We start from the raw sequence: 27,571 nt of genomic DNA on the forward strand, positions 1-27,571 counted from the left end.
TAAACTTGAATTTGAAAATCAACATGGATTCTGCAATGGATAAATAAATATCCTTTGAAATTAACGCTAATGCACGTGGTTTTAGGCAGGGAGGATGTTATGCACAAAATAGTCAATTTTACATGCAAAATAGGAATTTTTAAAAAGTTTTCCACAGGTAGCGGACTTGTTTCACCGAGCAGTCTCGCTCTTTTAATACTTCAACAACTTTTTTGAAAAGGTCAGCATTGCAATATTTGTGCATATCTGAAAATCTATCTTTATCCAAGACTTTTGTAATATTTAGTAGCAGGTGTGTTGTGGGCCTTCCTTGTGAGCATGCATCTCCATTCTAGACTTGAAAACTGTTAGCTAGTTGGTTTAACAACCACAGCATGGCACAGAGCGCGCTGTAAAAGAGAGAAGACGCTGTGTGTTGCAAACTGCAGTACAAACCTAGCTGAGATATTCAGAATGAGCTATCCACATGTCCAAATATTATCTTAAAGCCAGAATAAGATGGGCATATCCCATTTGCCTTCTTTGGAAAAAGCTACATTTGGAATAAGGCTTGATTTGGAATATCAAAATAATATGAAAAAGGAAAAAGGTTGTTTTTATGAGTCATATCGAATTTGGAATATTGTCATACTAATATTAGTATTCATGTAAATCATGTAGTCTGTCTTTTTTGGCAGTTTGCATGAAAGCCAACAAAGCTAAAGAGACTACATGAAGTGTGCTGACAGGAGAAACAACAACAGAAAATCAAGAGAAAACGTCACCCTTATTTAAAAATAATAATTGAGGCTCTTGCGCAATTGCATTTTAATGGAAAAATGTGACATTTTGGTGAAATGCTTATTCGCTTCAGAGAGTTAGGTGATTAGACTGATACCACTCTCTATAGTGTAGCAGTGGGAGCTAGCCTGGCTCCGCCCTCAGGTAAAAAAAACATGCTAACAGTAGCTCTAATGCTCACTTATTAACACTTTTCTTGTTTGTTTAATCCATACAAAAACTGAAGTGTATCTGTGTTTGCTGCCATGCCGCCAGTCTAAATGCTAAGCTAAGCTAACCGTCTCCTCCTATTTTAGCAAAGAAGCAAACATGTCTAATTATTCCTTTTATTATGATAAAAACTGCTTAATGAACCACTAATAAAATCCCCTTTTTAAAAGACTGAAGCTGATAATGAAAAACTAAAGTTCAAGTGGGACGTGCTGTTTGTAGCAGGACACCCACGCAAGAAGCTCCTTTTCCTGTTTTACTGTCAGTTTTCATGGTCTTTGTTAGTTCCGGACTATTTAGGATGAATTCGGCTCAAGCAGGATGTGAACTAGCATCCGGAATAATAAATGCATGTAAATGCAGCTCGGTGAAGACGCAGAGAACACGCCTTGGCCACATATTGACCTTTAACTGTTGCGTGAGCAGACAGACAAGGAGACATGGAGGGACAGGGACACATATACACTCTCTGCTGACTAACCAACACACACACACACACCAGCTGCTGCTGTCCCTGAGAGCAGTGTAAATGTTTATGACCCATATGTTACATACAGTATGGTATATACGTGTGTTTGCTACTCCTGTGTGACTTCAGGCTACAAGGAAGGAAATGCGGCGCCGGCGTTTGTGCCCAACAGGAAACAGACTCACAAAGAGCAGAGGAGGGGCGGAAGAGGCAAGGAGGAGGGAGGAGGAGGAGGAGGAGGGAGAGGAAGGGAGGAAAAGGTGGGCAAAAGAGGAGGATGACGAGGAGGAGAAGAAGAGAGGTGGAGGAGTGAGGTAAGAGGGAGAAAAGTGAAGAAATATTTGAGATTCAGAAAATTATTGATGCTGTAAATTGATTTTGTATGACTGGCAAACACACGCACACACCATATAAAAAGGTAATATTTAGTTTTATAAAGCCTTTCTTAAATTTATTTTCCCCTTTTCTCATTACACACACAACACTGAGAGTCACTATACGATAAAAGGACAGCAGGAGATCAGTACATTTTTAAAGTTAAAGATATAAAGATCGACACCGTTCTCATGTTTGTGTGTTGGAGCGAGGAGGTAAGTAGCTTAGCTTAGCATTACGCTAATCTTTCCCCCCTGTAGCTGGAGGCACTGGGAAACAGCTGGCCTGGCTATCTGTAAAAAATACTCCTCAAAACAACAATTTGAGGTTAATAGGGGGAGTTACGTGCTTCCATAGCAAACAAGCACTGGGCACAGCGACTTCCTGGAGTCTTATTGTCTTATCAAAGCTGCCAGACGAGCAGGGCGAGATGGACGAACTGCAAACTGCTGTTTGTACGTTTGTGATTGGATAGAGCCAAAGTGTGATGGTGTATATAATTTTGTATCACAGTACAGTAACTGTTCAGTACTTCAGCCCAACCCTAGACTTGTTGTTTCCAGTCTTTATTTAAAAAACTAAGCTAATCAGCTCCTGACTCCACCTCAGAGAAAAAATGAATAATCAACCATATTTTCCCAAAACTATTCCTTTGGAGAGACATAGAATATAATTGTGCTGAGTAAAGCACAAAGATAGCATATTCTGCAAACAATAAATTAGCGTAATATGTAAATCGTTCACTGTTAATAACTGTCATTACTAGATTGAAGACATTTTGATTTGACATTTCAACTGTATTTTATGTAAATTGCATTTGCTGACTTTTCAGAGACGCCCTGAATATGTGCAGAAACAGAAACAGCAGAAATAATTCAACTTTAAGCTAAAACACTGGAGGGCATACCTTACATTTCAGATGCATCCTTTTGTCTGTAGCACGTTAAGCTCCTCTTCCCAAAGTCTCCATCCTGTGGTTAAAAACACAAAAGCAGAGCAAAAGATTAGTAAAAGTGCTCATCATACCTTCCTCCTGACACATCCTGTAAGGGTGCTCTATATTCATATTTATATTCATCTGGAAATTCCGCTACTGGAAGTAGAATAATACCTATATGCCTTGCTCTACACTGACTTGATACTCTGGTTAATGCTGCTCTGATGCCTGTACACTTGCTGCTCTTATTTTATTTTGTTTGCATGGAATTGCACTATGTACTATGTTCTGAGATTTATATTAATCTGTAATCTTCTCCTGTTTTTGTATTTCTTTCGGTAACTATTGAGAGATGAGAAGCTGGTGGGTGGGCTAGGGGTGGGTTTATCACTGTTCACAGTGTATGTAGCAGAATATTTGGTAAAGCTTTATATTAAGGTCCTTGTAATAACCATTAATTAACAAGTAATAAGGCCCTCGTAAGTCCTTACTGGATGCTTATTAACATTATTGTGTGTTTATAAGCCCCATAAGTGTTAATAATGGCATTACAAACACCCATGACCCACCCATTATGTCTTTGCCATGCCTTTATTAATCTTATATTGTTTGCTTATTGATATTAAAATATACTTTATTGCTCATCTATTATAAGTTAACTATAAGTTAACTATGCTTTTTGCAACTACCGGATCTAAAGCGAGAACAATGCCTTATTACTTGTTAATTAATGGTTATTAAGGACCTTATTATAAAGCGTTACTGAATATTTTCTTGTACCTGACAGGTTTTGGCTACCTTGCCTCTGTAGCCTTTATCAGAGGTGTCACGTGATGTAGGTGTGATGTGTTATATGGGGTTTTCCATGCCACCTGAAGGTAGCCGAATCTTATCAGGTACAAGAAAATATTTTGCTATATTGGCCTTGTATAGAGAAACAGTGTAAAAATTATATCAGTAGACCTAATGAACCTCTTCAAAATAAACATATGTTTAAAAAAAAAAAAAAAGTGTTCATCATAATATCAAGACACACACACACTCATGCCATCTTTCACCATTGTTGTGTTTGGCAGTTGGCAAGGCCCCGAGCCTGCGGCCGGGCTGACAATGCAGTCACTGTGGGGGAGATCGTTCACAGTCAAGCTATCGGGCTAAAGAATGAGCTAACTGCTCAGATATGGGACGCATTCGGAAGGCTTTGCAATAGACTCATGCATGAGCAGACAAGCAGTGTTTGGCCACGACAACAGAAGGCCCTATTCAGTTCTCCGGGGAGGCACACAAACACACACGCACCATTATCATAATCATCATCATCCTAGAAGCTCTCATCTGCTTCAAAACATGTGCATGGTTAAACACGCACACATACACTCTCTCTCTCACACACACACACACACACACACACACTCGGAGAAAACAGCCCAGACTTGGAGCATTCCACTACAGTAGCATTCCATATGTTTGGTTAAGCACAGAGAATCCAGATTTAAGACTCAAGTCTGGACTGAATTTAAAGGATGAGAGAGGGAAGTTGAGGGAGGGGGAGCAATGAGGAAGAGGAGGAGGAGAGGGCTGAAGGAGAAAGGGAACATTCCTGTGAACTGTAAGCAGCAACAGGGCACTCTGGTACAGAAACATTAACATGACATACAACATACATGAAAGAATTAACTGCTGAGTCCAAGAGGTGCTCAGAAAAATGGAAAGTTTAAACAGTTTCATAAGCAAACTGCTGTGAAAGACTGTATGAGATGTTAAAATGAATCCAGAACCGGCATGTAGGCAAGCTGTGAGTTTAAACTGCTCTGTCACCTGAACATTTGAACCTCTGCTATAACAAGTAGGAGGAAATGGGAAAACTGGTATAAAATCATGTAAGGCTGCAGCTACGAATGTCTAACCCTAACCCTAATTTGACAAAACAATTCCTGGTTGAATTTAATTTTGTAGACACAAAATGCAGTAAACAATTAAATCACAATATATATATTATATAATATTGTATCGCAGTACTCACCATATCACAAAATGCTTAAAATCGCAATAATCTCGTGTTGTGACTGAAGTATCAGGATAAAATCGTATAGTGGGGACTCTATTATCCACCATCAATCAAGGCATCATTTAGTCTATAAAACGTCAGAAAATAGAGGATATTACAAGCAATTCCCAACTGGTTTCCTCTGTCCTTGTCAACACTTTACTCCTGATGTCAGTTTGACATGTTTTGACCTTCCATAAAGCTGGCGTCTTCATATTGATTCTTTTGTCCAACCTACAGTTCAAAATCCAAAGATCTTAAATGAACCCCCTCGAAAGACAAAAACAAAATCTGAAACAGCTCATATTTGGGCAGATGACCTTAAAAGATTGAATTTATGATAAAAACTGAAAACGGACTGCATTAGCCGTCGGTGGAAGAAGTATTCAGATCCCTTACTTCAGTAAAAGTACTAATATGACACTGTGAAATTCCACTACAAGTTCTTAATTCAAAACTTACTGAAGTACAAAAGTATCAGCATCAAAACTTAAAATATCAAAAGTAAAAGTACTTGTTATGAAGAATGGCCCCACTCAAATATTTTAAATATATTATTACATTATTTGTATTGTTGCATTTATGTGAGCAGCACTTTAATTTAGTAAAGATAAGGCTCATTTTAACTACTTAATATACTGATAGGAGGTTTAATTGAAAAAAGAGGAAAGAAAAATCACTAAATTAACCTGAATTGACCTGAAAAGTAACTAAAGCTAAATGTAGTGGAGTAAAAGTACAATATTTGCCTCAAAATGAAGTGGAGTAGAAGTAAAAAGTTACATAAAATGGAAATACTCAAGTAAAGTACAAGTACCTCAAAATTGTACTTAAGTACAGTACTTGAGTAAATGTACTTAGTTACATTCCACCACTGGTCGGCGTGACGATGATTTAGCCTTCGGGGTCAACAGCCAATATCTCTGCTTATCTATTAAAACAGATATGTGCATATGAATGCAGATAAATTAAATAAAAGCGAATCAAAAGCTAAATCATTGTCAGATGATAGCTGATGTATCCTGAGATTGCATTTTGGCCAAAGTGTTCCTCCTCTCCTGCTCTCCCCTCGGACCATTTATCTGCATGCAGCCAAAGCCTGCTCATACTAATACACAGAAACCAGAAACCAGAACACTTCAGACACCAGATTCTGCTTTCACCTGTGGATATATGTTTATAGAGGTTATCAAACTGTTGGTGTGTTTAACTCTTAATAGGGCACTCACTGAAATACTATCAAATTCCAAATTTCAACCCTAGAGAATATTGGAGGATATTACATACTGCCAGAATGTGTAAAAAAACATATGGACCCAGGGGAGGAGGGTCATATTTTGAGAAAAAAGTTTACGAGATTAAAGTGGCAAATCTATGAGAAACAAAATGCGCAGATTTATGAGATTTAAAGTGGTGAATCTGGAAGAAAAAAGTTGCTTTTTTTCCACTTTTTTCTCTGACTTTTTTCGTGCAGATTTGCCACTTTAAATCTCTTAAATCTGCCACTTTTTTTCTTGTAGATTTGCCACTTTAATCTAGTAAATTTGCAACTTTTTCTCGAAATATTACCCCCCAAACCAGGTTTGAATTCTTATTTTTATTCCTTCTTGGCCCTAATATGCCCTCATAGTCAAGTTCTCCTGGTACAAGTCATTGAAGAATAACACAACTGTTTCTTGCAGATTTTTTTCTACATTTTACATTTTACATTGGAGGTCCAGGTCAATAAAGTTAATATTATTATATTATTATCATACTGATTGGTCAGATGTCATGGTGTCACTGTCTGTGACGTAGCCTGATCTTTGCTGATTAGCTGGAAGAAAAATCCACGTGGCTCTATGACCTCACAGAGAGACATGGGGACCTCATTTTGATATCCACTGAAGTAACCAAATACAGTTCTTCGCCCGATAAAGGGTTAAACTCTAAAAGCAGATGAAACTGTTGAGAAAGAGGGTTCTCTCCTAAATCAGGCTGAACTAACTCAAAGCAGAGACGAAGTGATCTGTTTAAAGACACTTCGATCATGTAAGCAGCTACTGACGGACAGAAACAGACAGTATTTTAGTTGCTCCTGCCACTCTCGACTCCTCTCTCTCTCTCTGTCATCCTTTCTCTTTGTTCCCACACAGCTTTTCTTTACAGGAAGGAGACAGCCTTGCTGCTCTGCACTCGGCTCCGTCATGTTAGATTCATGAGGCGAGCGGCGGAGCACAGACACACACAGGTTCTGCTGAATCATCTGACGTTCTCACGCTACACAGCATCGCTTCCAGACGGCACTAAACCAAATGTGTAATTGTGCAGAGCGCACAGCCAGTTGTGTGATCAATAAACACTTATTTTAATGAAAATATGTGATTTTACAAATGAGATTCGACACATTCTTAGCAATCCAGAAGACGCCAAATACCCTGCTGACCAGAGACCACATGTTTGTCTGTGTTTGTATGTGTTGTTGGGTTATGTGAGTGTGTGTGAGAGAGTGTGTGTGTATGTGTGTGTGTGTTCTTGTACTCCATACATAGTGAGGACCAGAACACGTTTTTCACCAACAAAGTGAGGACATATTTGCAAAGTGAGGACATTTCGGCCGGTCCTCACTTCTTTAAAGGCTTTTTTGAGATTTCCGGCTTTGTTTTAAGGGTTAAAGGTTACATGATAATGATAATTAACTGAAACTATATTGTGGGGTTACAAAACTAACTAAAATTATAGTGAAAATCGTTTTGTCAACTTTTTCATATATAATGAAGATGGATAAGGCAAAGGAAATAAAGGCAAAATTTACTGGGACCTCTTTTAATCTCCCACCCAACAAATACCCCATTACAAAAAACTAAAACTAACAAAAACTAAACTAAAACTAAAGCATTTAAAAAAAAAAAAAACTAAACTGAAACTAGAAAACTCACTCTAAAAACTCATTAAAACTAACTGAATTTGAAAACGAAAATTCACAACGAAATAAAAACTAAAACTGATGAAAAATCCAAAACTATTATAACCTTGTAAGGGAATTCACTATTCCAATGAGGGTCCTCACAAAGATAGAAGTACAAGGATGTGTGTGTGTGTGTGTGTGTGTGTGTGTGTGTGTGTGTGTGTGTGTGTGTGTGTGTGTGTGTAGGGGGGTCGGAGCTATTCATTCAGACAGTTAGCCAACCCGTAACCAAGCGAAACTGAAAACAGCTGTCTCTTTCTCATCCCTCGCTTCCCCTCACGAACACAACATGTCAGGTTGGGAAGGATTCATTACGTTACTCAGCAGAATAAACAGAAACACTGTGAGATGGCACTTCCTCCACAGTCTATATCCGACTCTGGACAACCAGTCGTCACCTCTTTGTGTCATTTCCTGCACTGTGTCCACTTTTTATCCTTTTATGGGTCATGAAAACTTATGAACTTGAACAGTAATCATTATAATGACTCATAAGCAGATGTTCCAGTATCTATATGTGTCAGGATTTGTAATCAATGCAGGAAAGATCACACATAAAACATTAAATGTTACATTTTGGGTTCAGAATCATTCATTTGGACAACAGAAATGTGTATAATGAAAACATAATGCAATCATATCCTCACAATATCATTCTACTGGAAGTATATAAAAGGATAATGTACAGCAAGTGGATCATTATTGTAAAATAAACCCTGATGCAGGCTCTTGTGTCAACCTGAAAGGGTTTATTTTGCAATAATGAACTTCTTACTGTACATTATCCCACTTAATACATGTGTACTTGTTGAAATATATAATTTAAAAAATATTGATTTAAAAATGATTTTAATGATTCGGCGAAAAGAACTGTTTATCAGATTCAGAAGTGCATCCACAGCAACGGTCTGTTATTCAGGAAAAATAATCCATAAAATGCTGTAATTCATCAATCCGAACATGTAGCAACATGAGTTTTCAACAAAACATGTGATAAATATAGATACTTAATACCGACTGACTCTCCAGCTCTAATATTTTATGCCGAATTGAAACTTTTCTGCAAAACACAGTATTTCTGGTTTCCATATACAGATGTCTAATAGTAGATCGCTTTTTGAATCTTTTTTTGGTGTTGGAGCCAAATAAAATGATAAATCAGTGTGTTCTTCCAAGTCAAAATAAACGCAAAACGGCAACATTTAATGATGTTAAGGTTCAATGAATTGGTATTTAGTGAAGATCAACTAAGTACATCTTTGGTTCCATCCTGAATATAATCAGGATTTAGAATGGATTTCATTCGTCCATCATATTCAGAAGTTCATAAAAGAGATGCATGTATTCTGTGATATTCAAGTCTGACTTTAACCCTCTGGGGTCTATGATCATGCCGTCCTGATCAGATCACATGACATTTAACAAAAAAAACTAGGTCACATGGAGCGCTGCTATCAACTTCACTCCAAAGTCCAGACTTGAAACTTTCTTTCAATTTTTCTTTGACATTCCTAGGTCATGTAAAACCACAGATATGATAGTTTAGATTTGATAGTAATATTTGAGCGTTGGTGTAGCTCTCTGTGTAACTTCGCACAGTTCGTTTTGAAGAGTTGCAGCTAACAAGAAAAAAAAACGCCTATGAATATACAGTTTTTGTATATATCATGTTTTTATGGGACTTTTTGTATATAGTTTTATTATATTTAAATTTGACCTTTTATGTGTTCATATTTGTATCCTATGTTTACAACTTCAAGTTCCAAAACTGTTCATTGAGCATATTTTTGGTTTTTATTGTAGTAAATAGTAATATTTTTGAGATCAGATTTCATGAAGTAGGTTATAGTGAGAAAATAATTGTCAGATCATATAGGTTAAGAAAAAATGGAGTCCAAATATGCGTATAGTAAACATTTTTTTATGTGGTACATGAAGGGCAAAATCAAAAGTATTCAAAAACGGCCAAAATAGGCTCAGACCCCAGAGGGTTAACTAACCTTTGTCTTGTCCTTTTCAACACATTATGCTCTGCATTGTACTAAAGGAAGAAGCTACTGTTCCTGTTTGATCTGTGTCAATATGTGATATGATTATCTATCAAAACACGTGCGCACTAACGTCACCAAGACGCATTACTGTGTATTTATCTATGTAGGTGTATTTGAGCACTTCTTGTCCTGGCCAAAGGAACACAATATTTCTTACCTGAAGCTACAAACTCCAACATGTTAAACAGAACAGAAATAACCCTCTCCTCCCTTCTCATTCTACATAAACATTTTATCCTGTTATGTTTATCTTTGAGTAGGTTAGGTTAGGTTTTATCCCACATATAATGAGAGGCTGGTGATAAGTTATCAGTATATGCTTTTTGAGCACTTAGGCTTAAGCTTTTCAAACACATAGAGAACATGTGAAGCCACACAGCCACAATATCTGAATACAAGTAAGTTTTGTACTAACATTATTCTGACTGGTACCAACAACATGAAATAATACTTTTCTTTTGGGCAGGCACAGTACTTATCCATAATCATGTACTGCTGTGAACAGAGGTACGCAGCAAAACACCTTCAAAAAATATCAATATCAGTTTAAGTGTATGCTATATTTAGAATATTTTCACCACTTCACCTTGCCATCAGACAGCCCTGTTTAACCCATTTAGGCCTAAAACGCCTGGAAAAAATGCCTGTAAAACCTCTGGGTGATTTTAAAATGACCCCCTAAAACTAGATTTTTTTCTGGAAATTCAACAGAAGTGTCAACACCTACTAAATAATAGATTTTTCAGCCTCTGTAGCAGATAGAAATGAAATTCAAAAGTCCCATATTGCATTGCGACACTCCCACGTGTATTCTGATGCATTTCATTGGCCAAGAGACCGAAAATAGGTGGAAAAAACTACAAAACGACGTATCCGCTTTCCCAACTTTAATGGTAGAATAACGCAACAGCGCCCCCCGGTTTTAATGGTAGAAATGCGGTAATGCTTTCCCGGCTTAAATGGGTTAAAATCACAATAATATCGTACCGCGACTCAAGTATCGGGATAGAATCGTATTGTGGGGTCTCTGCTGATTCACACTTCTAGTAATACACTGACTATTAATACATTAAGTACAACATACAACCCCACTTCAATAAATCTGAACCGTCCCTTTAAGTTTGAATGATTTTAACAAATTGCTTCACTGAGATATAAGTGGTTCAGAGGAGGTTACGTTCACAAAGCTCCCATGGAGGAGAAACTCTTAGTTGGTCTTAATGTCAGTGTTTCAAAGCAGAAAAGGATGCATTCAAATGCAGCATGAAATAGAAGTCACAAAATGACCAAAAAAGACACAAAATTATTAAAAAAAGACACAAAATGACCAAAAAAGTAATTAAAAGGGACCTTCCACACACAACACGGTAAAGTGCCATTCATATAAAACTCACATTAAACTTTCATATCAAGGTGAGGGCCACAAAATATCATCACGAGGACCGCAATTGGCCCGCGAGCCGCAAGTTTGAGACCCATGTACTAAAGGAGGCATATAAGTGGCACCGAGGAGGTTCCGTTCACAAAGTTCCCATGGAGGAGAAACTCTTAGTTGGTCTTAATATCAGTGTATCAAAGCAAAAAGGATGCATTTAAATGCAGCGTGAAATAGAAGTGTCAAAAAGGACAGAGGAACCACAGCGAGTAAAACACGAGGTGAAATGAGGGAGAATGAAAGAAGAGGGAAGAGAGAGATCATGTTCAATTTCCTCGACTGGAGAACATTTCAAGGCCTGAAACTCCATCCTGGGTTCCACTGGCCAGGCGGGCCTCGTTTGCATGGGAGCCCATTTCCTGTGTGTGATTAGCAGAAGGGAGAGTGTGTGAGTGTGTGTGTGTGTGTGTGTGTGTGTGTGTGTGTGCGCACACTGGGGGTTGAAGTTCGGAGAGGTCTGGGGTTGTTTTGTCTGCTTGGGGAGGAAAGGAATGCCCAAATCAAACACAGTGAACAGGATGCCTAGAGAGAGAGAGAGAAGGACAAGGGGGAAAGAAGGAGAGCGGTGAAGAGTAAGCAGAAACACAGCGAGGAGAACGGCCGGCAGAGACAGGAAGCAGAGATCCAGAAAGTAGCAGACAGAAGGAGCTGACAAAAGAGAGGAGGAGGGAACACCGGAGAAGAATGGAGCGAGGGATTGATTCTTCATTGGCTGCCAGTGAAGGCTGCGAACAGCATTCCTCCTGCTGCTATTTGCATTCCAGCTGAGCAGCAAGGTGGAGTAAGACTTTGTCTACAAGCTGATGAGCTGTCAAATGGAAAACCATCTCCACCTCTTTAACTTCACCGTGAACCTGCAGAACCTGTCTCGATATCTAATGACTTTCAGCCCTGCCTGTTCCACAAACAACAGCTGAGACTTTCTCACACATTACTGCTGACTACGCAGATAGATCACTGTCGAACATGTCGTATTTACACAATAATATGACAGCCGACATTGTCACAGAACACCGCGGCAGTAAAGGGAGCTTCAGGCTTGTAAATTGGCTTTAAATCCACTATTTAGAATAAAAAAAAGACTGCCTGCTGAGAAAAAATGGATTTTAAACTCCTACACTTAGATTTGTATCTTAATATCTAAAGATTTTAACTGACTCCTTTATGACCACAAAGACATTCTAAAGCCTTAATGTTCATCTATGTCACAACACACCAGGGCTGTCCCTGTTTTATGTCAAATTCCAATCACTGCTGGAACAATACACAATAGAAATATTTTGCTCTAATGATCTAATAGAATTTAAAAAATCTGAGTGTATAAGCAAAACAAGCCAAGCCTTGTACTCGAGCTGAGGCATTTATAAAAGGCACAATCACTGTGACATGGAAAGACAAAGGTAGGGCAAACGAAGCTGCCAATGCAGTGTTGAAATAAGCCCAACAAAACTTTTGAAAATGTTTGATGAGATTAAGAAATAATAAATAAATCCCAAAGTTAACAATTTGATTTTGTAAATCAATTTCTTGTACCACAGATCTTAAGTTCTTTATCAGCATTTTAAATTGCATTTTAGCTGCTTTGAATGGCATCTTATCCTCAGTTCCCTGTTTCCATTGCTCGATTGTGTTTTGTCAACTGCTCAAATGCTTCGGTCAATAACTTTTGTTTTTGGGATGCAGAGAGTGAGGCTGCCCCACACTGAGGATGAATAGGCTTGTTGTATAAATCTCCAAGAGCCCACTGCTGCTCGACAAGGATTACAGGTAACTTTGGCTTGGGGAATATCTGACACTGCATAGCCAAACCGTTCCTGTACAACTGATGGTTCAGGAACCAGCTATAACTCATGTTGCATTGTTGGCAATAAGTCATCCAAGGAAGAGGCACGTGAAGTAATTCCTCCAATCAGCATAGAGATCTAGTTGGTTTGTTCACATATCATGAGACGTGTTTCCACTGAGTACTTTCTCAGTACTTTTTGGAAAGTGAGTGTTTTGGCTCCGCCCACTAGTTAGTTCCCCTCGGCCTCTGTTCCCATACAGGTACTTTAGTAGCGGCTAACCAACGGAGTCCCAATGTGACAACAGACCGACGCGGCAAGCACTGTTGCCAACTTAGCGACTTTTGTGGCTATATTTAGCGACTATTTAGACCCCTCTATAGACTCTTTTTCAAAAAAGCGACTAGCGAAAAAATCTAGTGACTTTTTATCTGTTATTTTTTTTATCTTATTGGAGATTTGTTCCTACTCTTCTTAATGAGTAGCGCCGTCCCAAAGCACTCACAAGCGGCCCAGTCCTCCTGCAGCGGTCTCTCTCAGCTGCAGTCAGAGCAGAATCTGTTAACCCCTCAGTGTCCAGTCTGCACAATAATCACGCATGCACGAAATCGCTGCTCAGTAGCAGATCAGAAAGCATCGACCCGAGGCAGGTACTTTCTGAGCCGCTAACTGGTGAAGTTGGGCGGATCCTCTCTCCCTAGCCACACCCATAGCAGCTCACTAGAGGGAAAAGTACCTAATGGAAATGCGCCTATGGATCCACAAGTCGATGAGGTGATGTTAAGTCAGAGGACATTAAACATTTTAATCTCTACGAGTCACCTGAAAAGTAGAGTGTGGACGCTTCAAGTTCAACCATGATCTAAAACGGTCAACCACCCCGAAATTTTAACAGAATTTGATCAGACCTGATTTTTTTTCCACACATTGAGGACACGAAAGCTGCTTTCACACCACTGTACTGACAACCTTTCTATCTGAAAGGGCGTTCCCTAAAAAACTCCTGCTGCCGCCAGGTGGTTGGTGCCAGAAGTTCAGAACAATGAACTCTGTGCTGCAGAGCAAAATCTGTTTGGGCAACCACCTCACCGTGACTGTAACCATCTCCCCTCATCAGCTACATTTAACTACCTTTAGTCTAACTAATAACTACATTAAGAATTGTGCACAAGGTTTCGAAACAGCATCTGGCATTTCAAAGTCCTGGCTCCGGCCCTGTACAGACAGTAAACACCTATAAAATCACAAGGAAAACTAAACTGGGCCGCTCTTATTTCCTGGTAGTCTCAAAGTTCACTTTCCAAACACTTCCTTCTGTTGTGTGTGTGTGTGTGTGTGTGTGTGTGTGTGTGTGTGTGTGTGTGTGTGTGAGAGGGAGAGTGGTGCGGACCCTGCCCATGCCGGAGCGAGCCATTCCTTGACTGGCAGAGCAGAATTGATAGGCCGCTATTGTTTCCTTTTAAGGTCAATTGTGTCTCAGATGCTTGGCATGGCTGGGAGGGTAAGATGCAGCTGGCTGGCAGGAAGAGAAGAAACACTAATTTAACTGCATTCTTCTGTGCAGTCCACACCTAGAGAGAGAGAGAGAGGAAGAGAGAGAGAGAGAGAGAGAGGGAGAGAGACGAAGGGAGGCAGAGGGAGAGAGAGAGAGAGTGTGAGTGAGTGAGTGAGAGAGAGAGAGCAGAAGGGAGGCAGAGAGAGAGGTAGAGCGAGAGAGAGCGAGAGAGAGAGAGGAAGGGAGGCAGAGAGAGAGGTAGAGCGAGAGAGAGCGAGAGAGGCAGAGAGACAAGAGAGAGAGAGTGAGAGAGAGAGTGAGAGAGCGAGAGAGAGAGAGGGAGAGAGAGTGAGAGGAAGGGAGGCAGAGGGAGAGAGAGAGAGAGTGAGAGAGAGAGCGAGAGAGAGAGAGGAAGAGAGGCAGAGAGAGAGAGAGAGAGAGAGAGAGAGAGAGAGTGAGAGGAAGGGAGGCAGAGGGAGAGAGAGAGAGAGTGAGAGAGAGAGAGCGAGAGAGCGAGAGGTGGAATGAGAGAGTGAAGTACGGATGAGAGAGGCAAGAAATGCAGACGATCTGAAGAGGTTTAGACAGAGAGAAAAATGTCTGACTGGAGGGTGAAAACAAGGAGGTAAAACTACTCTGAGTTTGTCCAAGTGGGTGGGCGAGAGTCACTCTTTGCCGCGGGCATCGAGCTCTGCTTTACCCTTGTTTGCCAAGGCGGTCAAAACACGCCACCACATGTGGTAGGCCTGTTTGTCAAGGCCACAAGAGGAGGGCACACACATACACATGCATACATGTGAACAAACCATCAACCCATGGCCTCAAGTTTGATTCCTCAGTCAAATTCACTCACCAGCTCCCTGTACGTTACTCCGCATCAGCTAAACATCTAAAATGCGATGTTTAATATTCTTCTCCAGAGGTAAGGAGAAGAGGAGGAGGAGGAGGTGGGGGCACGGATGGCCAGACCAGCTTAGCTTCACAAATAAACCCAGACGCCGAGAGAGAAAAGAGGGAGCCGGCTGAAGGTTGGATCATAAAATATGCCTGGTATTCCACAATGTTCCACAGTGCACAAATGAGCCACTCAGGGACCTGGGAGTGTTACGGGTTATCCTGTGAGGCTCCTGTGTCTGAATGTGTCCACAAACACACAAGTTAACTGTGGGTGAGCCAGACATTCACTGCTATACCAGTTACACCAGTGTTGCTCAATAACGATTCCATCAAAACGATCAGTTCAAATAAAAAGGTAGAGAATTAATGTCTAATTTCACATAGGGCTGGGTGATATAAAAGATATATAGTTATGGATGGTGGATTACAGATATGTTTAGCCTTTAGCGCCAACATCTGCCAGAAATAGTCTGGTTTATTCATTCACATTTCTCCATTGCGACACTTCAAAAGTTTGTATGAAAGTTGTCCGACCATTGAATAGAAACAGGGCAGTGATAATGTTCCTCCCAGTTTGCAAAAGTACCAACTGACGGGGTAAAATTTCCTGTTTTGTCCGACCAAACCCACAAGAATTAAATTTATTACAATGTAAAACTAGTAAGAAAATCAGTTGGCCTGTTTGTCAAGGCTACAAGAGGAGGGCACACACATACACATGCATACATGTGAACAAACCATCAACCAATGGCCTCAAGTTTGATTTCTCAGTCAAATTCACTCATATATTTTTTAAATGTGATGGAATTAGACCATATCGCACGTACCGATATAGTTCAAATTTGCACTGTGATCCTTCCTCCAGGCAAGCTGTGGCTTTTATTTAATGTGCACTTTATGGAGCTTTGACTAAAAAAAAGGTACTCCTGTTATATAGTATTTACGTTCACTTAAATAAACTTTTTCAATAAAACTACTTGTTACATGTCATATTTGGCTTTGACTTTGACTGAACATTCGCTCTCTTTGTGATAAAAATATCAGGATTTATATCGTATATAGATATTCAGCCTAAATATATCAGGATATGATCTTTGGTCCATATCGCCCAGCCCTAATTTCACATCATTTTTGATCATTACTTTCATCATAGCTGTGTACAAGAAGTTTGAAAAACTAGAGTGACAATAAATAAACTCCTAAAAAGCTTAAAGACAAAACTTAATTAAGTCCACTGGTGCCAACAACAACAATTGGGAAAATCAATTTAGTTTGCTGTTCTTCGGCCTTTTAATGAAAAAGGAACTCTGCTTTTCAGTGAAAACAAACTACATTCTTGTTAAAAGGCATCTTTTGTTGGAGCGTTTATCTAAATGTTAGCTGACTTTTAGTCAGAAAGTGACGCACAGAGGGGAAAAGAAAAGGTGAAGGGACCACCGGAGGGGAGCCGATGACTCGCTGATAGTCTGAGTCGATGTGTGTGTTTGTCTGCTTCACTCCAAGCAAATGGTGTGTGTGTGTGTGTGTGTGTGTGTTATCACAGCCAGTGATGTGTTTAGGGTCCAATGACTCAAGCTATTTTTAAACTAGACAAAATACAGAAATGATGAGTCAGTTAATCAATAAATCAAGCAAAAAAAATTGTATGTTTCCAGGTTCTGAAATGTGAGAAATGACTGATTTTCTTTGTCTTGCATTGTAATAAATGTAATTTTTGTGGGTTGGTCAGACAAAACAGGAAATTTTACCCCATCAGTTGGAACTTTTGCAAACTGGGAGGAACATTCTCACTGCCCCGTTTCTATTCATTGTCGGACAACTTTTATACAAACTTTTGAAGTGTCTCAACAGAGAAATGCGAATGAATAAACCAGGCTATAGACTATTTTTGGCAGATGTTGGAGCTATAGGCTAAACATATCTGTAATCCACGATTAAAACAGAGTGGAAGAAGCTGAGGTTGTGAATCAGAAACAAAACAAGTCGCCATCTTGGCCATCTAATTCATCTACGAGAAAGAAAATGGTTCAATCGTAAAAACAGCTACTGTTTTCTGGTTTTTATAAGCAATTTATCTTTAAATTGAGACAATAATAGGCAGATTAATCAATAATTAAGATAAACCTTAGTACTCTAATACTAAAAAAAAAGATTCAGCATAGTATCGTGATATTTTGCATGGCAATATTATATCAATTCATGGCCATCAAGTGTCGATATTCCAGCGGTCAGTCAGTTTTCTGCCATATTTGTTTATTCTGTAGGCTGTAGGGGGCTCACTTTTAGGAATATACTGGTGATACTGGTATCATATGAAATTAGAAGATCTAAGGAATGTATAGGCACTATGAGTCAGGATATTGAATCAAGAAGTTGTTGAAATAAAGCTGCAAAGTTAGGCTATTTTTGAGGTTTCATTCAAAAGAATTCAGAGCAGTGAAGCTTAAAGTTGAAGAAAAAAAATTGCAATAATCGTATCGGGTCTCAAGTATCGGGATAAAATCGTACCTTGGGACCTCTGGTGACTCACACCTCTAGTCTCTACACTATTAGATATTCAACAAAAGGTGAAAAACAGACTTCAAAGACTTAAAACATTGTTAGGCGCAGCTCTACTCAGCCTTGCTTCTTTTTCCTCTTCTACTACTACAAAAATATTGGACATGAAGGGGTTGTAAGCATGTCTCTTAAAGTAAAAAGCGGCACTTTAGCCGGTCTATTTTTATGGTCTTGCCTTGGCTCGCTTTGTGCTGCTTCACTTCCCCTGGTTGGGACAGTTAGCATGAGAAGGAGCTCTAAAGAGCGATGTTGGCATGGAGGGGAAAACCAGCCAACCCAGCCCTCAGCTGCCCTTCACAAAAGGCAACAGTGCAGAGATCTCCTCCAAAATAAAACCAAAGAGGGGGGAAAAAGGGTCCAGAGGAGGGGAAAGAGAGGCTGAAAATAGCCGAGCAGTCGGGGTCTGCATGCATCAGCACCACAATGATGAAAGCTCCTAAAACCAGACTTGCTAATGCATGGATGGATGGAGGAACAGAGGGAGGGATGTCTGCTGCAAAGAAGAAAAACATCCAACCAGTTTTAAATGAGGAGAGGTGAGAATGAACAGAAAATGAGGAAACTTTGGAAAGTCAGACACACAAAAAAAAGTTGTTAAAAGTTCAACAGCCTGTTGTAGAAGTGTCTACAAAGTAAATCAGTAGAGGGAGAGAAAAATAAAGTTGAGTAGAAAGCGAGCACAGAAGACAAAACAGCGGAGGACGAGAGAAACAGGAGAGGGGGAAGTGAGCAATCGTCAGGTTGCCATGGCGTCTGAACATTCCTCTCTCTGAGAACATGTATATTTTCTGATCACAAGAAAAATAATCTGCGGGAGGAATTTTATTTTGAGAGCCGCCCTGGAGATCCAAGGATTAGAGCAGGTCAGACAGGAGTGTGTGTGTGTGTGTGTGTGTGTGTGTGTGTATCCCTCATACAGTTAAAAGGTGGAGGCACAAGACCAAAGACTCGTACATCACGAGACGGATCGTTTGCAGAGGAAGAACATGTGAGGATCCAAAACCATATGATCGAATGAACAAACATCCACACCCACTCAGTGGATTTATGAAGGCCACTTTTGAGGATGTTGACACAGTTAGAACTCGTCCAAAGTCCACTTTATTTTTGCTAAACTTCTCAGTCTGTCTTTTTTATGTTTCATTCAAAAAAATTCAGAGCAGTGAAGCTTAAAGTTGAGTAAAGCTTGATAAAATGCTGCAGTTGTTGTCTGTGGGTTTGACTCATTGTGGACTAATAAAAAGACTGAAGTGAGATGAATACACTGAGAATTTTCTCTGATTTGACAAAATTTAATTTAATTTTGTGGACACAAAATGTAGTTAAACAGTTAAATCGCAATATATTGTATCGCTCACCATATCACAAAAAGCTTAACCCTTAATAGGGCACTCATTGAAGTACTTCAAATTCCAAATTTCAACCCTGGAGAATATTGGAGGATATTACATACTGCCAGAATGTGTAAAAAAAACATACGGACCTGGGGGAGGGGCGTTAATATTTGGAGAAAAAAAGTTTATGAGATAAAGGTGTCAAATCTAGGAGAAAAAAGTGCAGATTTATGAGATTTAAAGTGGTGAATCTGCGAGAAAAACAATTTTTTTCTCCCCACTTTTGTCTCGTAAATCTGCGACTTTTTGGAGCAGATTTGCCACTTTAAATCTCTTAAATCTGCACATTTTTGTCTTGTAGATTTGGCACTTTAATCTTTAATCTTGTCCTCGTACAAGTCCATGTGGTTCTACGACCTCACAGAAAGACATGGAAACCCCATTTTGATATCCACTGAAGGTACCAAACATAGTTTTTCGCCCAATAAAGGGTTAAAATCGCAATAATATCATATCGTGACTCAAGTATCGGGATAAAATCATACAGTGGGGACTCTGCTGACTCCCTCCTCTACTAGATTTTATTTATTTTTCTTCCTTCTGTGCACATCTGTTCACGTTCCTCCCTATTTGTTTACAGCGCCGGCTGGGTCAGGTGTTTTCATTTGCGTTTGCGTACGTGCAACCATGTTTCAGACAAACAAATTCAAGGGAAAATGAACAACAACAAGCAGCAGTGACAGCTTCATTGCTCCTTAGGCATATATTCTACAAGTCTATGCAGCTCTACTCACCACACTTCCACAGAAATTCCCCTCATTGGGTAATTTAATAATAGTGGCGGAGGTGTTCAACTGGCTTGAGATCTAATAAGCTTCAAACTTTTCATTTTGTTAGCAGTTCTTGTGCACTCTGGTTTCCCTTTGTCACAGTTGTGGTGGTTCCCCTAATCCACATCTCCCTGCTAAGATCAAAACAGAAGAGACATCAGACGCATCAAAGCACAAGACAGACAGGCAGCGGGCACATTTGATGTCGTCTCTCTGGGCCTCACCCAGAAACAGCAGCACCAGAGTCAGGACAATAGGCTCCCAGCAGGAAGAAGGAGCATTTGATATTCTAATAGTTTGCTCTTTTATCAGTGTACTTTAGTGCCAGGTTGATTTGACACACAGTGATTTGTCAAAGGAAACTGTTTTGCTGCAAGTTTTAGAAATAAAAGAATGAAGCGTATAGCTGTAGATTCTGTCCACTCCGGCCCTCGACACCAAGGGTCTCAAACTCAAATTACCTGGGGGCTGCTGGAGGCAGTGTCAAAATGACCAAAAAAAGACACAAAATGACGAAAAAAGACATGAAATTACTAAAAAAAAAAAGACACAAAATGACCAAAAAGACACAAAATGACTGAAAAAACACTAAATTACTTTAAAAAGACACAAAATGACAAAAAAAATCATAGAATTAACAAAAAGGACACACAATTATTTTTAAAAAAGACACGAAATGACCCAAAAAAAGACACAAAATGGCCAAAAAAGACAAAAAATGACAGAAAAAAAAGACAGAATTACCAAAGAAGACACAGATTTACCAAAGAAGACACAACATTTTAAAAAAAGACACAAAATGACCCAAAAAACACAGAATTACCAAAAAAGACACAGACTTATAAAAAAAAAAAAGACTCAAAATTACCAAAAAAAGTAATTAAAGGGACCTTCCACACACAACACGGTAAAGTGCCATTCATATAAAACTAACATTAAACTTTCATATCAAGGTGGGGGCCACAAAATATCGTCATGAGGGCCGCAATTGGCCCGCGGACCGCGAGTTTGAGACTCATGCTCTACACAGACTCAAGACCTCATGATGAACCCGACCTCTGCTGAGCGCTGGACTGCTGCAGCCACAGTGAACTCCTGCCAACCACTGTCACGTCAGTCAGTAGCCATCCGGCTGCAAATAACAGGCTAAAAACATCATAAATTCTAGGGGAGAGAAGCAGTGACTATAATGCCACGGAAGAGAGGTTGAAAGAGACATATTACAGCTCTCTGCATATAAACACTCATTAAGTTGTAGTGCTGGTGCCCAAGACACACAAACCCTGCAGCTCGGTGAAGGGCTTTGGTAAAACATTTTGCCTTTTATGGATATTATAGAGGTTGTGAAGGGGTTGGACACCTGTGTTAGGATGTAGGTGGCATCTTTTTACCTCTTGTGGTTGGGATGATAATTTGACATCTTTAGCAGAACCTTCCTGGAGCTGTCTGTCAACTAGTCAGAGCCAAGAAAGAACAAACGGTTTCATTCTTGTCAGTTAAATATTCATTTTCAAGGGGGAAAAATGATATTTCACTTTCTCTGTTAATATCTCATATTTAATGTTCATGTTCAGGCAGTCAACAACTATTCATGAGGCTCACTAGGGGCAGAAACATGGATAATGTAAAGTATTTTAACCGTTTTTTTTTATTCCATCCATAGCAGGCTCACTTTAGGGAATATACTGGAGATACTGGAGGTATCATATGAAACTAGAAGATATAAGGAACCTACAGGAACCGGGATATCGTGTCGGTTTTTTTGTTTTCTGTAAAATTCTCTCCTTTTTATGTTTATATATGTCCTCTTTTACAACATACTTAACTTATATTGTCTTAGAATGAATCATCTATTTATCGTTATTTATTTATCTATCTGTATATTTATTTATTTTTACTTTTTGGGGTAGGGATTCTGTTCCAAGTGTTCCTGTATGTCTTTGTTCTATTGTGAAAAAAACTTAATAAACAAAGTTTTTTTTAAAAAGAAATAAGTTGCAAAGTTAGGCTTTCTTTATGTTTAATTCAAAAAAATTCAGGTAATTCAATATTTAGCGTTCCGATGGCCCGCAGTATTTTCACCGCTTTTTTATTCCATCTGTAGCAGCTCACTTTTAGGAATATACTGGAGATACTAGTATCATATGAAACTAGGAGACCTAAGGAATCTATAGGCACAATGTGTCAGGATATTGTGTCGGGAAGTTGTCGAAATAACGCTGCAAAGTTCGGCTTTCTTTACGTTTCATTAAAAAAAAAAAACTCAGAGCAGTGAAGCTTTAAGTTTTTGAAAGTTTGATAAAATGCTGCAGTTGTTGTCGTCCATACATGTTTGGTATCAGTTCACTTCAGTTTGACTGAATACTTTGTTGGTCAGTCTGTGGGTTTGACTCTTATTGTGGAGAAATAAAAAGACTGAAGTGGTTGGCATCTCTTTACCACCTGTGTTGGCGACTTTTTTCAGCCGTGTGTATTCTGAACCATCTTCCATCACTGGCATCACAAGACTGATGGGAAGTAGAGCGTGATGTTCACTTCTTCCCTTCCCTTGATCATCGCCTGTCTGGCCACACAGCCAGATCTCTAGGAAGAAGAATGCATCTTGAACCAGACTGGAATGGCTCCTGAAATATGCCAAATATGCCCCTGACCCCCCTCCCTTCCTGAAGACGTAGGCCTGCTCCCGAGCCCACCCCCCTTCTCTCCGAGCCCCCCGACCCACAGCATTCCTGCGCTGTACGCAGCACCGAACGCACGCATACTTACAATCACAGATGACCCACTCACATAGAAAATGTTAAGGACATTAATAACACAAGTTTCCACCCGGCTGACCCAGACATGCCTTTTAAGGGTAAGCGGTTCAGATTTCTCTTTTCATTAACTTCCAAAAATACCCCTGGACCAGGCAGGAGGAGGGGGAGTGACAGGGTCTCCTCTTTAGCGAGGGGAAAGGAGTAGGAGAGAGTGAGCGGGACGAGATAACAATCGGAAGGAGATAGGGGAAATATTGGCCTGTTGAGGAGGCGAAAACACCTAAAAAAATAAAGTGTGGCTGAGGAATTTACAAGAAATGTCTTAACTTTAGCTCTCCCCTGTTAAAAAGTCCCTCTGCCTCCCTCCTTCCCTCCCTCCTCCGCCTCTCTGTGCCTCCTACATGCTTTTGAAGTCTGTTTCCTTTGCACTACTTTTCTTCAAGGATCGACGAGGTAGCCATTTTTGAGCAGCCTGTACAGTGTAGGAACAAAACAGGCGCGCAGGGGAGCTTCTGTAAAACAACTTATTGGAGGCTGAAACAGAAACCTAAATCCCATGCTGGAAAAAAAAAGCCCAAAACCAAGAGGAAACTTGTGTTTCAGGTCAACCTGAAAGCATGTAAAACACAAACACAGTAGCAGAGTGACCCACATTATTAGTCAATGTGGTCCAAACTCCAGCCATGTGGGGCAGCTGGCCGATTAAACATTAGAGGACTTATCACCTGCAGCTATCAGAGGATATCTAACAGCCACAAACAAGTTCTTGGCAGGGGAGTTTTGTTAAATAAACTGGCACTCAGTCTGCAGGGCAGGGGGCGTGAGAGGAAGAGACAGCTTGAAGGGAAGACACAAAGCCACGAAATTCAAATTTAAGAATCTAAAAATCATAGAAATCTATCAGCATCTATCAGTGTTTGCATATGTGATAAGCCGCAGTGAGTCGGCATTCATTCGAGATAATGTTTGTTTGCAAAAAAAAGACAAAGATGAGATATCTTTAGAGTAAAGTTACTCAAAATGACTAAAAAAAAAGACAAAATGACCAAAAACCCCTGAAATTACTTGGAAAAGACACAAAATGACTGAAAAAACATTAAATTACTTTAAAAAGACAAAAAATGACAAAAAAATTCACACAATTAACAAAAAGGACACAAAATTATTTTAAAAAAGACAGAAAATGACCCAAAAAAGACAGAAAATGACCAAAAAAAGACACAAAATGACAGAAAAAGACACAGAATTACCAAAAAAGACACAAAATTATTTTAAAAGACACAAAATGACCCAAAAGACACAGAATTACCAAAAAAAGAAACAACCTTATAAAAAAAAGACACAAAATTACCAAAAAAGATACAAAATATTTTTAAAAGAATCTAAAAATCATAGAAATCTATCAGCAGGTAAACAACAATGTTTGCATCTGTGATAAGCTGCAGTGAGTCGGCATTCATTCAAGATAATGTTTGTTTGCAAAAAAAGACAAAGATGAGATATCCTTAGAGTAAAGTCTGCAGAGAGAAGTCACTGAAACAGTCAGCTTTATCCTAAATTGCTCCCCGTGCACTTTCACTGCAGAGTTTACCTTCAGTTGCACTTATAAACTGAAGGTAAACACAGATCAGAGTTGTCTCTTTTTAAGCATTTCGTGAGTGACAGTGGAGCCTCTGTGTTGGCTTTTAAATCATATCTCTGGGCCCAGTGGTCCATGGGCCCAATCCTAACCCAAATCTAAAAAAATATCACCATTTGTATGGTTTTGCTTGCAACCAATCACTGAAAACGTTTAAATTTAAAGCGATGTGGGATTGGCTGACTACTGCAGCAGCTACAACCCACACAGTCTGAGAGTTGGCAGCTCAGCGTGTAATGTATTCATGAATAAAACTCATTTGGATGAGGAGTAGTGGTGCCAGCATTTAAGGCAACTGAATGCTTTAAGTCAAGTCAAGTCAGGTCATGTTTATTGATATTGAGCCTATTTCATACACAGAACGGTAGCCTAATGTGCTTCACATAATCATAACAATCACATATTAAACTATCTAAAATGTCATGTCATAAGAGGTCAAATCGACTAAAAAAAGTTTAAATAATTTGAATAAAAAAATGAAGACATGCAAATTTACAGCGAACATATTACACAGTAGGGTTGTCAGAAGTATCGATACTAAAACGTATCCAGATACGATACTCATATTCAAAAGTATCGAGTATCTGAAGCTTGTTATCATAGTTGCAGTTTCTTTTTGCACAACTGTTTTTTATTATAAATATTTAACCTGTGGTTCTGTTCATTTTTACATGTTGCATTTTTCTTGTTAATAAAAATATTTCTGTTAAATTTTGGGGTCTTTGTTTTTATCCTGGTGGTATCGAAAATGGTATTAAGTATCGAATATTTTCCTGAGTATCGAATATTTTCCTGAGTATCGGTATCGAGTTGAAAATTTTAGTATTGTGACAACACTATTACACAGAAATGACAAAAGCAAAATAAATAATTACAAAACAAATTAATAAAAGCAAAAAAGCAAAAACACAGCACAGATAAAAACATAAAGGCTAACAGACCACGGGTGCAAGAGTGTGTTAGTGGAAGGCATCATGGAAAAGTTTGGTTTTTAGTCTGGATTTAAAAATGAGATGGTGGGAAAGGTCTTGATGTCTATAGGAAGACGGTTCCGCATAGCAACTAAAGGCTCCCTCACGGTAAGTCACACGGTAAAAAAATAAGTACTTTATAACACTTTAAGGGTACAGGTATTGTCATTTTTCAAGGCAATACCCAGCCCTAAACGCTAAATACGTCCCTCTCTGCTCCTGTGTGATAAGGAAATGGTGGACCGTTGGGAAGCCAAAATGAAGACCAGATGATGAGTTTTTTTCCTCTACAGTTACCACAGCTTAAGGACCATCACATGGTCAACAGCAGGGCAGCTGCTTGGGTTCGAGGGCTGCAGGGGACTGATGGGTGTTCATAAATTTAAATTCCTGAAATACGGCGCTAGGAGGCAGTTTGGACGTCTGCTACAGGTCTGCATTACAAGCAGCAGATAATTCTTTAGGCACAGTGATAGAGGAGCAGTGAAGACATCTGTTTTAAGCCAGTACACTGTAGAGGGAGTGTAGTATCTGAGCCAGTTTTATCGCTTATCATAAAAAGATGTCCATAATTGGATTTCTTATCAAGATTCTGCACATGCTGAGGGTTTCGTGTTCTGAAAGCCACATGTTTTAGCAAAGGTTTGAACTTCTCTACCAGCAGTACAGAGCCCAGCTTTCAGCTACAGGCAGAGCAAAAATAATTTATAAACTTAATTAGGAGAGTATGATTATAGCTCTGCATTGAGCTGTGAGGATTTCTTCATAATGACAAAGGAAAGGCAATGAGCGTCTGCCAGAACTGCTTATATGACTGACTAGGAGGCTTGTCACGCAGAAAAGAATACAAGGAAATGGAAATGTTTCATTCATAGTACTGAAGGAAGTCTGAGTAAAGGTTCAGTAAATGTTTCAAAGACACGTTTTTCTTAAAAATTTATGACTCATTATTGTCAGCTCAAAGCCTCATTACAAACAATTTATGGACCTGATATTTTGGCTCGGACTAAAAACTTGTTCCAAAGTCGATCATTTAACAAGAGCCTAATTTGCTCCCAAAGTTCCCATTTCATAACCACTTGCTCATGCAACAGCAGGTTCGATAACCACACAGTAACTCAATAACAGGTCAGTGAATGCCACACATGTCCTTTTGGCTCACTGGTTGAATAGGAGTCCTGGTTACACAACCTCGCTGACGATTAAGACACAAATCACACAATACAAGACACTATACACAGACAGAGAGGCTGAAGAGAGATGTGAATACTGATTCAAGGTTAAAAAATCTGAACAAAATGATATTCTGTAAAGCAGTAGTTTGAGTTTTGAAAAGAGATTAAATGCAGCAAATCAGAACCAGGGAAACAAGGTTTTAGATTAAGGTCAAACTCAAGGTAAAACATTTCATTTGTTGTTTGGTAATAATTTATTAGTCCTACAATGTGAAGAAAGTTAAATGGGAAGACCAAATGTCCCTTTACAATCTGTGCCGGCTTTTTGCCTTAGGGCATTCATAGTTATCCCGCGAAGGCAAAGTGATGTTCTGCCCTTTCATAGTGCAGTCTGGCGTCGCAGAAGGAGGTTGTAGGGTAGTGGGAGGAGACAATAGTGACGAGCAATAGAGCAGCAGAGTGCTGCGCAGTGGCACAGTGCTATCAGGCTACACAGTTAGCTCCGTAGCATTACAGTGTGTATGTGCTGCAACAGAATGTGTTCACTTAGTCACCTCCGTTTGTTTACAACAAGCACTGGACACTCTGTGCACGGTTAGCATGCCGGTTTGTTTACAATAAGCGACGGACGCTGTACTCCTGCTTCCTCCTGCTTCCTCCCACAGTCCAAAAACAGCACTTAGGTTTAATTGGTGACTCTAAATTGCCCGTAGGTGTGAATGAGAGCATGATTGTCTGTATCTATATGTCAGCCCTGTGATTGTCTGGCGACCTGTCCAGGTGTACCCTGCCTCTCGCCCAATCACAGCTTGGATCGGCTCCAGCCGGCCACGACCCAAGTGCGGAATATCGGTTAAAGATAATGGATGGATTGATGGAC

The 27,571-nt window shown here is 39.5% G+C and overlaps 1 protein-coding gene across 2 annotated transcripts in view; it reads right to left on the bottom strand.

Moving 5' to 3' along the window:
- Nucleotides 1-27,571, bottom strand: part of luzp1 (leucine zipper protein 1) — a 79,332-nt gene that overhangs the window by 42,757 nt on the left and 9,004 nt on the right. The window contains exon 2 of one of the 2 annotated variants that reach the window (XM_059352807.1): nucleotides 2,747-2,805. The gene's annotated coding sequence lies outside the window, so the exon portion shown is untranslated. Of the gene's footprint in view, nucleotides 1-2,741; nucleotides 2,806-27,571 lie in introns of both variants that reach the window. The other variant, XM_059352808.1, reaches the window with a different exon arrangement.

Source organism: Centropristis striata, chromosome 16 (assembly GCF_030273125.1).
Source record: "Centropristis striata isolate RG_2023a ecotype Rhode Island chromosome 16, C.striata_1.0, whole genome shotgun sequence".
Lineage (NCBI taxonomy): Eukaryota > Metazoa > Chordata > Actinopteri > Perciformes > Serranidae > Centropristis > Centropristis striata.